This window comes from Saccopteryx bilineata, chromosome 1 (assembly GCF_036850765.1).
Source record: "Saccopteryx bilineata isolate mSacBil1 chromosome 1, mSacBil1_pri_phased_curated, whole genome shotgun sequence".
NCBI lineage: Eukaryota > Metazoa > Chordata > Mammalia > Chiroptera > Emballonuridae > Saccopteryx > Saccopteryx bilineata.
Window position 1 is genome coordinate 122,247,111 of NC_089490.1, and position 16,687 is coordinate 122,263,797.

At 40.6% G+C, this 16,687-nt stretch overlaps 1 pseudogene; it reads right to left on the reverse strand.

The window, feature by feature from the left end:
• Positions 1–4,882: 4,882 nt before the first annotated feature.
• On the reverse strand, positions 4,883–5,969 carry LOC136319320 (NADH dehydrogenase [ubiquinone] flavoprotein 1, mitochondrial pseudogene; annotated as a pseudogene).
• Positions 5,970–16,687: the final 10,718 nt, after the last annotated feature.

A 16,687-nucleotide genomic window follows, 5' to 3' on the forward strand; every position in this document is an offset into this window, starting at 1 on the left:
TCCCATTTATGCCTCAGATAAGTGGCTATGTATCAGAGACTTTCTTATTTTTATTTTGGCTTAATGGCTTTAATTTCTACACTATAAGATAAGGCAGACTGGGGGCTCTCTCTCTCAGATCCTGCCATCAGCATTGCAGGGGAGAGGCAGCTAAGATGGCAGAGTACTGAAGGAGAAGCCAGTTTGTACAGAGAGAAAAAGGTGGAGAACAGAGGTGAATAAGGTTAGTGAGGTAGAAACCTTTGATTCTAGGAATACTCAAATGAGTCAGTGGCTTTGAGAACCCTGGATGGAAAGGGAAGTGTTTTCCTGCTGTGTATATTTTCTCATCCACCAGGTACGAGCTAGGATTAAAAGTAATGGCCCACCAGTTCTTGGCTCCATTGTTTCATTACTATCTGTCCAAATCAAATGTGGACCTGCATGGGCCAGGCAGCTGTGATGGTGACCATGGCTACTGGCTTTACACATAGAGTTACTAAGAACTAATAAGTTATAACTAAAATGGTGGGTTTTGATAAAACTTTTCAGTAATAATTTTATTATATGTCATATATATACCTAAACATTGTTTTCTAATGTCTGTTGGTCACTTGAAATTTTAAAGTTTTCTTAAGTTATATGATAAAAATTATTTAATATCTAGATATTTTGAAATAACATGAAATACAGAAGCACTGATTGCTAGATAAGTCTTGAACTTTATGTACTTTTGGCTTTTTGTCATAAAGAAAGTAAAAGACAAATTTGGATCTTTAAATTAAAATGTTCTGGCATAATCTGTGGTGGTTCAGTGGATAAAGCATGGACTTAGAATGCTGAGGCTGCTAGTTTAAAATCCTGGGCTTACTCGGTGTCAGGACACATATGAGCAGCAACTATGACTTGATGCTTCCTGCTCCTCCCTTCTCTTTCTCTCTCTCTCTCAAATCAATAAATAAAATCTTTAAAAGAAATAAAATGTTCTGTACTTTATTAAACAATTGTAAATATAGTTGACAATAAAAAAGTCTGTTTATAGAAGTTATGAAATGTTTTCATAAATTTGCCAAACTAAATAAGCTAATTTCTTACTTTTTAGCAGAGGCGGATTAAGGTTGGTTGAGGCCACTGGCACAGTAGAAAATATTGGGCCCCTTAAAAAAAAAGAGTGACAGGTAAAATAAAAATACATGTTAACCATATTTTTAAATAAATAAAAAGTATTATGTACTATTAATGTTAAAATTGTACATATGAAACCAAACTTGGTGTCATTAAAATAAAGTTGAGGTTTTATGGGGCCTTTCAGAAGTTGGGGCCCAGTGTACATGCCCAGTGCGTCCACTGTTAAATCTGTCTCTGCTTTTTTAGTTGTCACTAAAAATTTGAGGTTTTTAAGGATTAAGAATTCTAATTAAGCACCAGCCAGTTGGCTCAGTGGTAGAGCATTGGCCCAGCATGTGAAAGTCCCAGGTTTGATTCTCAGTCAGGGCACAAAGGAGAAGTGACCGTTTACTCCTCCACCCCTTCTCTCTCCCTCTTCCAGTCCTGCAGCCATGGCTCAAATGGTTCAAGCAAGTTAGCCCTGGCCTCTGAGGATGGCTCCATGGCCTCACCTCAGGCACTAAAATAGCTTTAGTTGCTGAGCAATGAGCAGCAACCCCAGAAGGGCAGAGCATCGTTGAGTAGGGAGCTTGCCAGGTGGATCCCAGTGGGGTGAATGTGGGAGTCTGTCTGTCTGCCTCCCTGCCTTTCACTCAATTAAAAAAAAATTCTAATTAAGTTGGAAAAAACTGCATGTTTTTGATAATAGAAGGTATAAGGTATGGAGATATATTTGGAGGAAATTAAAGAAAAGTAGTTTTGTCTTAAGTTGGTTATTTCTGAATAAGAGAAATAAACTAAAAGGGACTAAGAAGTTATAAAATACTTGTGAAGAGAAATCTTAAGAAAAGTTCATACGGTTAAGCTGAATAATATTGAAATAAATTTAAATATCAAAAGCAAGCTAGCCTGACCAGGCGGTGGTGCAGTGGATAGAGCATCGGACTGGGATGCAGAGGACCCAGGTTCGAGACCCCAAGGTCACCAGCTTGAGCGCGGGCTCATCTGGTTTGATCAAAGCTCACAAGCTTGGAACCAAGGTCGCTGGCTCAAGCAAGGGGTTACTCGGTTTGTTGTAGCCCCACGGTCAAGGCACATATGAGAAAGTAATCAATGAACAACTAAGATGTCGCAACGTGCAACGAAAAACTAATGATATATGCTTCTCATCTCTCCGTTCCTGTCTTTCTGTCCCTGTCTATTCCTCTCTTTGACTCTCTGTCTCTGTAAAAAAAAAAAAAAAAAAAAAAAAGGCAAGCTAATACAGAATTAGTATACATTTTTTTTTTTTTATTAATTAATTTTTACAGGGTCAGAGAGAGGGATAGATAGGGACAGACAGACAGGAACGGAGAGAGATGAGAAGCATCAATCATCAGTTTCTCGTTGCAACACCTTAGTTGTTCATTGATTGCTTTGTCATATGTGCCTTGACTGGGGGGCTACAGCAGAGTGAGTGACACCTTGCTCAAACCAGTGACCTTGGGCTCAAGCCAGTGACCTTGGGCTCAAGCCAACGACCTTGGGCTTCAAGCCAATTACCTTTGGGCTCAAGTCAGCAACCATGGAGTCATGCCTATGATTCCACACTCAAGCTAGTGACCATACTCAAGCTGTTGAGCTCAGGGTTTTGGACCTCGGTCTTCTGCGTCCTAGTCCGACACTCTATCCACTATGCAACTGCCTGGTCAGGTTGGACAAGAATGTTTGACAACCTTCTCTGGGTTTAAATTTTTTTTAAAAAGACTGTTTCCGCCTGACCAGGCAATGGCGCAGTGCATAGAGCATTGGACTGGGATGTGGAGGACCCAGGTTCGAGACCTCGAGGTTGCCAGTTTGAGCACTGGCTCTTCTGGTTTGAGCAAGGCTCACCAGCTTGGACCCAAGGTTGCTGGCTCAAGTAAGGGGTTACTCGGTCAGCTGTAGCCTCACTGTTAAGGCACAAATGAGAAAGCAATCAATGAACAACTAAGGTATTGCAACGAAAAACTGATAATTGACGCGTCTCATCTCTCTCCATTCCTGTCTGTCTGTTCCTATCTCTCTCTCTCTCTGACTTTCTCTGTCTCTGTAAAACAACAACAACAACAACAACAAAAAAAAAAACCTGTTTCCTAAACTAGGAATGACTTGGGTTATTCCAATGACTGCCTGGAATACCTTGATTTTTTTCTTTCTTTTTATAAAGATTTTAAACTAACTAGGCCTATGTTATATGCTTAAATTATATGGGAAGCTTGGTCAAATAAAAAATAATGATAACTATGTTCTATTTGTATATGTATATTTTTATTACTAAAATGTTCTATAGATTATATAGAAATCTCTGAGAGCCTACAAAGTCCTGATATTATTTCATTTGTAATTATAATTGTTATCTTTAAATGTTGTTAAAATTTCTTTGTCAATTGCATTATATTCGATCTATAACCATGTCATTCTAAGTTTTGTCATTTATAAACAGTCATTGTTTTACTCTGATGCTTTTGCAAATATGTTTCATCTTAAAAATCCATGGAAAGGACTCTGAGTTATTATAAATTACAGGTTTCTTTTTTTCTCTCTGTGGGTAACACTCACTTTACTGTCCAATCATCTGGATGCCATCCAGGTGTAGCAAGCTCAGGGCAGCCTGCTCAGGAGGCAGCTTGCATGGCCTGGTGCTGCTGGGCAAACCACTGCATCCAGTCTTGAGCTCCAGCTGGAAGTGGCAACCAGGCCCTGCACTGGCCAGGTCGCCCAGTCACCCAAGGCACAAATGATGTGGCCCTCTGTCTGCTTGCTCCTTTCCCACAGGGAGAGGTCTCAGCTGACTGTCTCCTTGCCCTCTCTCACAAAGCATGTCTTCGCTTTGTTCAGTCTACACCCTCAGGGCATGGAGTACACTGGCCACAGCTCTTTTTTTTTTTTTTTTTTTTTTCCAAAGAAGAGAGAGACAGAAATGTCACTTCGTTTCTGTATGTGCCCTGACCGGGACAAACTGGCAACCTTTGCCTATCTGGAAAATGCTCTAACCAATCAAGCTATCTGGCCAGGGCTACCTTGTGTTTGTATAACTTGTGTTTGTATAACTCAATGAAGCAGGTGATAGCCTTCACAATGTGTTGGGGACTGAAAGCCAACAGGGTCTTTGCAGTTTAGATTTTTGGGGGACAGAGGTGTAGGGAACTGGCAGCAAGCTGACAGTCTGCCCAATCCCCCACCCTACTTGTTCTATGAAGTTGCTAAAGGCTATTTTACTATGGTGCTAGATTATTTATGCTCTTCCTACCCCTTATGTTCCTCAGAAAGACTGGAGGCAAGTTTCTTTTATCTTTTGTTTTTGTAAAGTTAAGATGTTATTTATGGTGGGGGTTTTCTGCACTTGGGAGAATTCTTGGGATGCCCTGGAAATGTGTCTTTGCTTTATTGATTTCTTTGATTTGCTAATGGCTTTATAAATAAAGCAGGTTGGGGAATGGAGCTTTGCTTTTTGCAAGCTATCTCTTGAGTTGCAAAGAGACCTCCTGAGCCCATCTTTTTCTCCAAGCCTATTTTCTTAATTCTGCGCTGTTCCCACTCAGGACCTGGAATTACTAGCTACACTGGTTCACGGCAACAATGTCCCTGATGGCCTGACCTGTGGTGGAGCAGTGGATAAAGCATTGACCTGGGAATGCTGAGGTCGCCGGTTCGAAACCCTGGGCTTGCCTGGTCAAGGCACATATGGGAGTTGATGCTTCCTGCTCCTCCCCCCTTCTCTCTCTTTCTGTCTCTCTCTCCTCTCCCTCTCTCTCTCCTTTCTAAAATGAATAAATTAAAAAATAAATAAATAAAATAAAACAATGTCCCTGAAACAGTCCATGATGATCTCCATTGCGTGCCCAAGACCATCTGTGCCTGTACCAGAGCATCCAAGTCCATCAACACTGTTTCACACATATAAACTCAGGGACCAGAGAGATGGGTGGATGAGTCACCAAGAATTAAAGCAAGGAGGTTGTCCTAGCCACCCATGACACCACCAGCATGCTTTTCAATCACTTCTCTAAGCAGCAAAGACATTTCCTAAGTTGCAGGGGTGGTGGTTGAAAGTTTGGTGTCCAAGTTGTGCTCACGGCCAAAGCTGGCAAACCAGGCACCTCCTTGGCAATGGGAGATGGTGGGTGACACAGCACTGTCTCCATATTGGCCACAGTTGCAGGGCAGCAAAACAGTCCCATGTCTGCAGGGGAGGGTGGCTTCAGGCGGAGTTTGCCCTGTTTGGCCTCAATGGACTCAGTGAGCGTTATCTACTCCCCACAGATGTAGGCCCCAGCCCTGCACCACCAACACATCAAAATCATAGCCAGAGCCACAGGCATTCTTTTCAATCAGACCAGCCTCATAGGCCCCTTGGATGGTCAGCTGCAGATCAGAGGCCTTATTGTAGAATTCCCCATGGATATATCATAGATGTAAGCCACATGGGCACCCATGGCCTGGACTCCCATTAGGGCACCTTCCGCTAGCTTTGTGGGGGTGGTGGCGCATGATTTGGTCCTTGAAGGTCCTAGCTGCCCCTCATCCGCATTCACCACCAGAGACTTACACCTGCCACCTGAGGGCTTATTCATGTAGCTATGCTTGAGGCCAATGGGGAAGCCAGTGCACCCATGGCCAGCAAGTCCAAGGTGTTGACCTCACCCAGGATCCAGTCAGGCCCTTTCAGCAGTCTTGTACCAGTCACCTTGACTCCAGGCCCCTTTCAGCCTCCAGTCATGGTGGCCATATAGGTTGGTGGAGATCTGGTCTTCATCCTTCAGTGAGCCAAATGAGTTTTTCTTGGGCACTATCTTGTCACCATTGAAAGGCACAGACACTGGCAGGAGCAATGGTTGGAGCAGACGCTGTATGTCCAGCATGGCAGGGACCAGCCCAGTCACCTCCTGCTGTTACCTTCACAGCTCTGAGACTGTGGAAGCGTGCAATGGAGACTCTAAATTATAGGTTTCTGAGAACAAACTTTCAGATCATACCTATGAACTGGATGAAGATTTATAGAACTCTAAGGAATAACTGGATTCATGGAAATAATGGCAAGTAATCAGAATAAACAAGAATTAAGTGACTGAATGAATTAAGGATAATTATTGTTATGACTGTTCAAGATATTGCTAATTCTTTAAATGATTTTGTTTACCAGATATAAGAAAACTCGATTTTTCTTAGAGCAGTTTGGTAAATTATACTTTTATAAGCAATATTAAAACATTTATATTTTTCTCCTTATCTGATTCCTACAGAATTTGAAAACTCTTAATGAGTATTATTATTTTCATGGCACTATATTTGTTTACATAAGTTCAAAAAATATGTTCTTTTTATAACTGGACACAACTGGAAACTGGTTTTATTAACCAAGACTTTGAAATGTTATGTTTGAAAGTGATACGATTAGACTTAGATGTAACTAGAAAGAGTTAAGGAATTAAAATGGACTTTAGAGGCCCATAAAAGCCCCTTGGAAAAACAGCCTGGGGCAGGGAAGCTCTGACGCAGGGAAGTTAGACTAGGGCACAGAGACTTCAAGTACTACCTTTCCCCTTCTCTGTCATGGTTGGATCACGGCAGGTCCAGCCTTTGCTGATCACTTGTTCCCCCACTTCCCCTCCCAATTTCCTGTAGTTAAGACAAACAACAACCAGTCTCATCCAGATTTGACAAACATATTGACGTAAAAGTGACCAAAAGGGCATTATAATATTACTATAATAAATTTATATTGCTGTTTTGGAAGCACTCAGTGCCCTCCCCACCAACCCCCATCCCCACCCACAAATGGCAGGACAGTCCTGGAAGGACCAAAAAAGAAATCCACTATTCAAGAGAGACGAGACGAAGCTGAACTGAATCAGCAATCACTCCACCAGCATCAGAAGCCAAAGACCACTTTATCCTCTCCTTTATCTAAATTTAACAAAAACCTTCTACCCAGGCCCCATCAGGGGGTCTCGTTCTTTGTCTGTGCTCCCTTCTTGAGTGTGTACTTTCACTTTAATAAATTCTCGCCTGACCAGGCGGTGGCGCAGTGGATAGAGCGTCAAACTGGGATGCAGAGGACCCAGGTTCGAGACCCTGAGGTCTCCAGCTTGAGCGCGGGCTCATCTGGTTTGAGCAAAAGCCCACCAGCTTGAGCCCAAGGTCGCTGGCTACAGCAAGGGGTTACTCGGTCTGCTGAAGGCCCGTGGTCAAGGCACATATGAGAAAGCAACCAATAAACAACTAAGGTGTTGCAAAGCAATGAAAAACGAATGATTGATGCTTCTCATCTCTCTCCATTCCTGTCTGTCTGTCCCTGTCTATCTCTCTCTCTGACTCACTCTCTGTCTCTGTAAAAAATAAAAAATAAAATAAAAAATAAATGAAGAGTTGCTTTTAAAATAAATAAATAAATTCTCTGTGCTTCACTAACTCTTTCTGTCTTTTCCTCAAATTCTTTGTTGTGCAGTGACAAGGACCTGGATCCCACTATCAGGTTGGGGCCTCCGTTAACGTCCTCCAGCATCACTTTACTTACATGGTTCACAGTAGTCTTTCCAGGTAAGAAACAAAGGTTACTGTCCTGGGAGATGACCAAGAAAGAACCTCAAAACATTGGGGGGGAGACCTTGAATAGGAGTGGTTCACCCAAATCAATGGGCATTACAGGCAAAGTTTGATAGCTTCTTAGCTTTTAGAGGTTAAAGTTCAAAATGAGCTTTATGAAATTCCAGCAAAGCAGATTTAAAACAGCCTACATGATCAATTACTATTCTTGTTGTATTATGCAAATAATTTAGCCAAATTTATTTAAACTAGCTTGTATGCAATAAGCGGTCTTAATTTGACTATCTTTGAAAAAACTGGAGGTGATTTTAGGAAGAAAAGTTGTGTGCCTGACCAGGCATTGGCGCAGTGGATAGAGTGTTGGACTAGGATGTCGAGGACCTAGGTTCGAGACCCCGTGGTCGCCGGCTTGAGCGCCGGCTTGAGCGCAGGTTTGAGCAAAATAAAAATAAAAAAAAATGCTCACCAGCTTGGACCCAAGGTTGCTGGCTCAAGTGGGGGGGTTGCTCGGTCTGCTGAAGGCCCGCGGTCAAGTCAAGGCACATATGAGAGGGCGATGAACAACTAAGGTGTCGCAGCGAAAAACTGATGATTGATGCTTCTCATCTCTGTCCTTCCCTGTCTGTCCCTATCTATCCCTCTCTCTGACTCTCTCTCTCTGTCCCTGTAAAGAAAAAAAATTAAAAAAAAATTTTTTTTTAAATTGTGTTTCCATAGAATCTGTAATACATAACTATGGATATTAAACTTCAGTTAATTGTCTTTAAAGTTATTTTTCACCTGTAAACTGAAGTAGAACCTGACTTTTTCTACTTTTCATAAATATTTGGCTATAAACCCTTTGAACTAATGTGTCATTTTTCTCTCATTCTTTGACTGGGAATTATTGAGAACTAAAACTTCTCAAACTGCAGCTAATCAATATGACATAAACTTGAAAAATTGCTACAACAGCTTAAACAATTTCAGTAACTGACGCTGTGCAAGCCATAAAGAATTTACTTGAGCACCTGATTACATAACCAGAGACATTCAAAGTATAGGTGAGAATAATCTATCACATAATTACTGCCTGCCTTCATTCCAGCAAAATAAACTTTGAGTTTTACATCTAGAAATCTTCTCATTTGACAGCCTTACAGACTCAGAAACTTTTATAATTTGCTCTCATCACTAGCTATTTTATTTTATTTTATTTTCATACACATATCCCTTATTAAATACTTGTATGCCAGCTTATATGATATAGGCCTCACTTTGGGAGTCCATCAGCATCACTGTTTTCTGAAATAAAACTGAACAATTTAACTGAGCTGACATATTCTCTGGACTGAATGATTGAGTCAATAAAATTTGAAGCAATCTAACTTAACTTCAAGTACGGGACTGAATGGACCAAAATTCTGCCACCCTGAAGCTGGGATATTGATTTTAAGCTGTTTATTAAGAAGTAAAAGACTCAGAAAGAATCTTTGATCCTGCCCTTTCCTGCCTAAGAGATTCAGATGGAAAAGCCTACTCCAGGAAGGAAACCTTAGCATATACATTTTATCCTAATTTGAACTAAATATGGCAAATGGGAGGGCTTCAGGCAGAGGCTGTTAGCTAGGTACCCTCTATGTCCATTTGTTTCTGAGCTGCCTAGCAAGGATTTGCCTGCCATGTATGCTGTTCTTCACTACCTGTAAATTGCCATTCGTACTTCTAAATTTTAATACCCCCGCCCTCTCTTTTCTCCTTTGCCCAAAATGTCATATATACCCTGTGTTGCCTAAAAGTCTTTGAAATTTCCATTCTTAATGTGAATTCCTCATGCTCATATATTGACAATTTGATTTTTTTTCTGTTAATCTGTGTCTGTTAATTTGATTATTAGCCCAATTAGAAGATTTTGAAAGGTAGGAAGGAAAGAATTAATTTTTTTTAGCCTCCACAGATTCTACTGATGGAAAATTTTTAATTTTACATCTTGGTTTATCCAAAACTAGAAAGCCCAGCGGTCATACGAAATGACCGCTGTTCTAGATATTATAAATTGTAATTAAAATGATTTGTGCAAAGATGTCTGCTAATTCAAACTGAATTACCCAGGGCAGGCGGTGAGGACGCCCCTTTGCTTACTGCCCCACGGGGTTTCCCCCTTCTACTTGCTTAATTGCTTAAAGTAGAGTGCAATGAAGGAAACCACTGGCGGTACATTTCTTAAGAGCCACCGCTAGCTCAATAAATAAAGGTGATTTAAATAATAAAATGTTAATTCACATGTCAAAGATCTCTTTGTACACAACATTTCTTGTGTAGATCTTTCCATCATTTTTAAGCTCGCCTTGCAGAGGACCATCAATTATTTTTAATTTTATGTCCGTTCTTTCATGAACTCTTGAACAGGCAACATAAAGTTGACGGTGTCCAAATGCAGGCTCAGGTAAAAAAATTGCCAACACGCTTAAGCGTTTGGCCATGAGACTTATTGATGGTCATAGCAAAGGCAAGTTTTACAGGAAATTGTCTACATCTCAATTGAAACGGCAACCCTGTTTGAGATGGAGCCAAATCAATTCTTGGAATGACATGTATTTCACCTTTAGAGGAGCCAGTCAAAGACTTAGCTATTATGACATTATTTTTCAATTGGAGAACCTCTAGTCTTGTACCATTGCAAAGACCCCTTCTGGTGTTAAGATTTCTTAACAGCATAATAATTGCTCCAATCTTTAACCTCAATTTGTGAGGTGGCATGCCAGAAGGCAGGACTATTTGAATGCCGTGGCAACTTCACCCCATTGGCTAGTACAGTTACCCAAGCAACCAATAAGCTATCAGTGACAAACAGACACTTAAGCTGCATATAATAAAGATTGTACTTAAATTTCTGATATCTGAAAATTTTCCAATTCCCCCCCACCCCCTGCCCCAGAAAAAACAGGCCTGGGACAGAGTCTCTTGTGCAAACCAACTGCAGTGTTAGCTTCCCTACTCTGGAAGTTCCTGGTCATCAGTGGTGAGGTAATCCACCTGATAGACCTCTCTCCACCCCTGCCCCCCATAAAAGATGAGGTAATGTGCTCTTTGTCTCTGTGACCTTCTGCCTATAAAAGCCTTCCATTGTGTGCTGTTCCTCAGAGATTCTCTCTGTTTTATCAATGGGATGTCACCCAATTCATGTATCATTGAATAAAACCAACTTGATTTTTAAATTTACTTAGTTGAATTTTGTTTCTAACAGGTTCAAGGATGAAAGAAACATAGGCATATGATAAATATTAGATACAATACCTTTTGACACTGGCATAATTAAACGTAACACCATTTTACATTTGTCACAAGTGAACACTAACAATTTTTTTGATTATTTTTTTAAAAGATGTTATTTATTCATTTCAGAGAGGAGAGAGAGAAGGGGAGAGGAGCAGGAAGCATCAACTCCCATATGTGCCTTGACCAGGTAAACCCAGGGTTTCGAACCAGTGACCTTAGTGCTCCACATCCACGCTTTATCCACTGTGCTACCACGGGTCAGGCAACAATTCCTTGATTTCAAGAGTTTTTACTAGCTCTTTCCCAGCTCCCACCTCACTCCTTGTTCCTGTATCTTACTCTTGGATTTAGCTTTAAACATCCTTTCCCTTAATTCTATTGCTCTCTTATTGATTTACTTGAATAGAAAATAAACTATGTGGCCCTGGCCAGTTGGCTCAGTGGTAGAGCATCGACCTAGTGTGTGGAAGTCCCGGGTTTGATTCCCAGTCAGGGCACACAGGAGAAGAGACCATCTACTTCTCCACCTCCCCCCCCTTTTTGTTCTCTCTCTCATTCCCTCTTGCGGCCATGGATCAAATGGTTCAAGCAAGTTGGTGCCTTGTGCTCCATGGCCTCACCTCAGGCGCTAAAATAGTTTGGCTGCTGAGCAATGGAGCAACGGCCCCAGACGGGCAAAACATCTCCAGGTAGGTGGCTTGCCGAGTGGATCCTGGTCAGGGCACATTCAGTAGCCTGTCTGTCTTCCTCCCCACCTCTCACTTAATGAAAAAATAAATAAATAACAAAAACTATGTAAGATTTAAGAGAAAAATCCTCTTAGATCAACAGTTGGGACAAATAACAGGAGTAATGGTAACTAAAGAGAGAAGAGAAAGGAACTAATATCTTTTGAGACCTCTATTATGGCACAGAACATTTACTATGGCAGTATTCTATATGTAGAACAGTGAGACAGTTTTTGATATCATTTGCAAGAAGCTTATTTATTTTTTGAGTCACTAGAGAATATAGTGAATAGGTGACTAATCATTCTTCTTTAGAGAGGGCAGATTTTTTGTAAGTCCCGTCTTCCCTTGAAAAGTGTCCTCCTACATGTCCTCCTTTTTGATATTTGAAGACTAATCTGTAAATGTCTGTATTCGATTGATGCAGAGTCGATCCATTGCATGTGATGTGACATATTTGTATTTGACATGACAATTCATCAAGGATCAGTATAGTGTGGAGAGACATGATTATGAGACGCATATGCTCCTCACAGGAGACCTTGAGAAAGTGAGCGATATACTGAGCATGCAGATGGCTTTGTGTACTTCTTACTGAAACACAACATGGCGCATACGACATTGGAGACTCACGATTATTTCTTTCTCAGTGAATATTCAATCATAGACAGGTAAGCACAATTTGTGTTTTATTCATTATCTTTTTAATAATTTCCAAATACATATAATTTTATTTACAAGTATTTTCCCGAAATTCAAGTTTTAAAGTGGAAATCTAACCTCAAACCATATCTATTAATAACATATTTTGATTACATAGTTGCATAAAACAGACATTTTTTAATTAGAAAATGATAAATACACAGAATATCACTCCAAATTAGTGGTTTTGTTTGATAGTTAGTTTTGTTAATTTAGCTTCCGGAAAATTTGCTGACCATGATGTAACGTGTTTAGTTCCTAATGTGCTTGCATCATTTGTGTAGCTCTATATTTTATTTTTAATTTTTAATTTCATTTAAGGGATGGAAAAATCAAAAAAGAGAAAATGCCATTTCAATAATAAATTGAAAAAGGAATGTCCATTCTTCATATCAAAGAAAGATACCATTGTTTTCTGCAATATTTGCAGCGGAGAATTTTGTATTGCAGTTGGGGGCAGAGCAGCAATAAGAAAACACTTGACTACCAACAAACATAAGCAATCATTAGCTGCATCAGCCTTCAGTTGTAAAGTAACAGGTGTTTTTAAAACTTCAAATTATTCTGAAGATGAAAAACAGTTGGCTGCAATGGAGGGAACATTTGCATTTCATACCATAATTCACAAAGTTTTCATAGTATGGATCATACAACTAAATTATTGAAAAAGTTTCACAATGCAAAATTTTCATGTGTCAGGACAAAATGTGAGGCTATTTTGAAATCAGTATTTAAAAATTACTGTGACAAAATACTTACAGAGGACTTGGAAACTGCAGCATTTGTAATGATTTTATCTGATGCATCAAATCATAATGAAATTAAACTGTATCCAATAATAGCAAGATATTTTAATAATACCAAGGGTATTCCAGTAAAAATTTTAAATTTAGAATCCATTGAGGGCAAAACTTCTGAAATTTTGTCAAACCATGTATACAGAGTAATGAATGAAAACAATTTGAAATCCAAAGTTGTTGCACTAACAGCTGATAATACAAATTTTAGTGGGCAAAGACGCAAAGGGGTGAATAATGTGTATGTAAAATTATAAGAGTTACTTCAAAAGAAAATACTAGGGATAGGTTGTAATGCACATACCTTTTTTTTTTTTTTTGTATTCCTCTGAAGCTGGAAACGGGGAGAGACAGTCAGACAGACTCCCGCGTGTGCCCGACCGGGATCCACCCAGCACGTCCACCAGGGGGCGATGCTCTGCCCACCAGGGGGTGATGCTCTGCCCCTCCGGGGCGTCACTCTGTCGCGACCAGAGTCACTCTAGCGCCTGGGGCAAAGGCCAAGGAGCCATCCCCAGTGCCTGGGCCATCTTTGCTCCACTGGAGCCTCGCTGCAGGAGGGGAAGAGAGAAACAGAAAGGAAGGAGAGGGGGAGGGGTGGAAAAACAGATGGGCGCTTCTCCTGTGTGCCCTGGCCTGGAATCGAACCCGGGACTTCTGCACGCCAGGCCGACGCTCTACCACTGAGCAAACCAGCTAGGGCCTCATATATCTTGTCAAATGCATCAACACAGCATCATGTGCCATGCCAATTGATGTAGAAGTAATAATAACTACAATTTATTTGCATTTTAGTTGTTTCACCATTCATGTTGCTACTTTAAAACAACTTTGTGAAGAAGCAAATGTTGAATACAAAAACCTTTTAGGATATTCAAAAGTTAGACGGCTTGCTCTAACACCTGCTATAGAGCATGTTCTACAATTATTTCAGCCTCTTCATTTATATTTTTTAAGTTTAGACAAATGTCCTAAAATCCTGGAATCGTTTTTCAATAATAAAATATCTAAGATATTAATGTATTTTGTACATAATCAAACATCTATTTTTCACAAAACGATTCAAAAGATTGAAGGTGAACATATTTCACCTATGAAAGTTAGTCTTATTTTGAATGACATTATCGTTCAATATAAATCTCATTTTGAAGAAAAATTTCTTCTTTTAATTATAAAAAGAAAATTGTCAGACTTAGAGGAATCAAATCCAGGCATAACAGAAAAGTTTATCAAAGACATGTTTTCAATATATCAAAGAATGGTCTGAAACAAATATCACGGGAAATAACAGTTTTCAATCGTGTTTGTTTTTTTTTGCATTTTTCTGAAGCTGGAAACGGAGAGAGACAGACAGACTCTCACATGGCCCAACCGGGATCCACCCGGCACGCCCACCAGGGGGCGATGCTCTGCCCCTCCGGGGCGTCGCTCTGTCGGGACCAGAGCCACTCTAGCGCCTGGGGCAGAGGCCAAGGAGCCATCCCCAGCGCCCGGGCCATCCTTGCTCCAATGGAGCCTCGCTGCGGGAGGGGAAGAGAGAGACAGAGAGGAAGAAGAGGGGGAGGGGTGGAGAAGCAGATGGGCACTTCTCCTGTGTGCCCTGGCTGGGAATCGAACCTGGGACCCCTGAACGCCAGGCCGACGCTCTACCACTGAGCCAACCGGCCAGGGCCTCAATCGTGTGTTTTGACTTCATCGCAAATATATTGGACAGATATTGAATCCTGTGTTAATTTTTTTTGTTTGGGGTTTTTTTTTGTATTTTTCTGAAGTTGGAAACGGGGAGGCAGTCAGACAGACTCCCCCATGCGCCCAACCGGGATCCACCCAGCATGCCCACCAGGGGGCGATGCTCTGCCCATCTGGGGCATCGCTCTGTTGCAACCAGGGCCATTCTAGCGCCTGAAGCAGATGCCATGGAGCCATCCTCAGCGCCTGGGCCAAATTTGCTCCAATGGAGCCTTGGCTGTGGGAGGGGAAGAGAGAAAGAGAGAGAGGAAGGAGAGGGGGAGGGGTGGAGAAGCAGATGGGCGCTTCTCCTGTGTGCCCTGGCAAGGAATCGAACCTGGGACTCCTGCATGCCAGGCAGACGCTCTACCACTGGGCTAACCGGCCAGGGTTTTTGTTGAGTTTTTATCTAAAGAAATGCCAGACATAAAAATAGATGACAATTGTCTTGTTGAAGAAATTAGAAGACTGAATGTATATTTTAAATTCTGAAAAATTAATACAATGGGAAAATGAACATATTGAAATTGATAAAAGATAGGTGGAATTATTCAACCATTTCCAAAATAAGCATATTCCATGTAAAAAAATTTTTTTTTTTGATCTATACTGGTCTTGAAATATGAGTAAGAGTTCAGGCGCAAGCTGACAGAGGGACATACTTCAGGTGTTCTACTGTTTTGATTATAAATCAATAATTACAATTCACAAGTAGTATTTGATAACATTAATGAATCAAATAATGTATAAGTTTTGGCATATTATTTGTTACTAATGTTAATATCAGGTGTGTCACATATTACAAATTATTTTCTTCCGAAGTATCTAGAAGTTCTTAAAATCTGTTAGGTATTTAAGAGTTTTTCAAAGCTCTTTTGCCAGAAAATTATACAGTTTAATAAGCAGTCTCTTTGCGATACAGTATAAACATAAAGCCTATATTTTTTTAAGTTACTTCAACTCTTCTATCAAATTCTCCTGACACATTTGTTAATGACATTCCAGTCATATCCCAGAGCTTTCTAGTCATATTCAGTTATTTAAAATTCAGCTTAGTTTGACTCACTTTGGCTCACTCAAATGTTCCCTTCCCCATGGAAGTCAGTGCCCTAGAGACTTGATGTGGGAAGCAAAACTCTGATCTTTTACTCTTTGTTGGGCATCTTGCCAGATAAGTATGGTGAGATCTTTTTTAGTACAACTCTAATGAAATATAGGCTATGGACTTTACTGTTTGTTTAAAGGAAGTCAATGAACCCATTAACATTTTTATTATCTGCCATTATCAACTAAGGCTCTCAGTGATGTACATTTCACGTGGACTCAGAGTCAACATTTTGCAATTTAAAGCATGTAGTTGACTATTTATAATTTTACAACACTGTTTATTCAAGAAATATTTATTGATTACCTGCCTTGTGTCAGATGCTGGTTCAGCCAGATGTTTCCTTACATAGGTAAAACCATAGCACCAGAAAAGATAGATTTCATCTGGATATATTTTAAAAGGTATAAAAATGGTTCTAGAGCCTGACCAGGTGGTGATGCAGCGGAAAGAGTATCATCCTGGGATACTGAGGACCAGGTTCAAAACCCCAAGTTTGCTGGTTTGAGCACAGGCTCATCTGGTTGGAGCACAGGCTTACCAGCTTGAGTGCAGGGTTGCCAGCTTGAGTGTGGGATCATAGATATGGCCCCATGGTTGCTGGCTCGAGCCCAAGGTTTGCTGGTTTGAGCAAGGGTTCACTGGCTCAGCTGGAGCACCCCAGCCAAGGCACATATGAGAAAGCAATCAACGAACAACTAAGATGCTGCAACAAA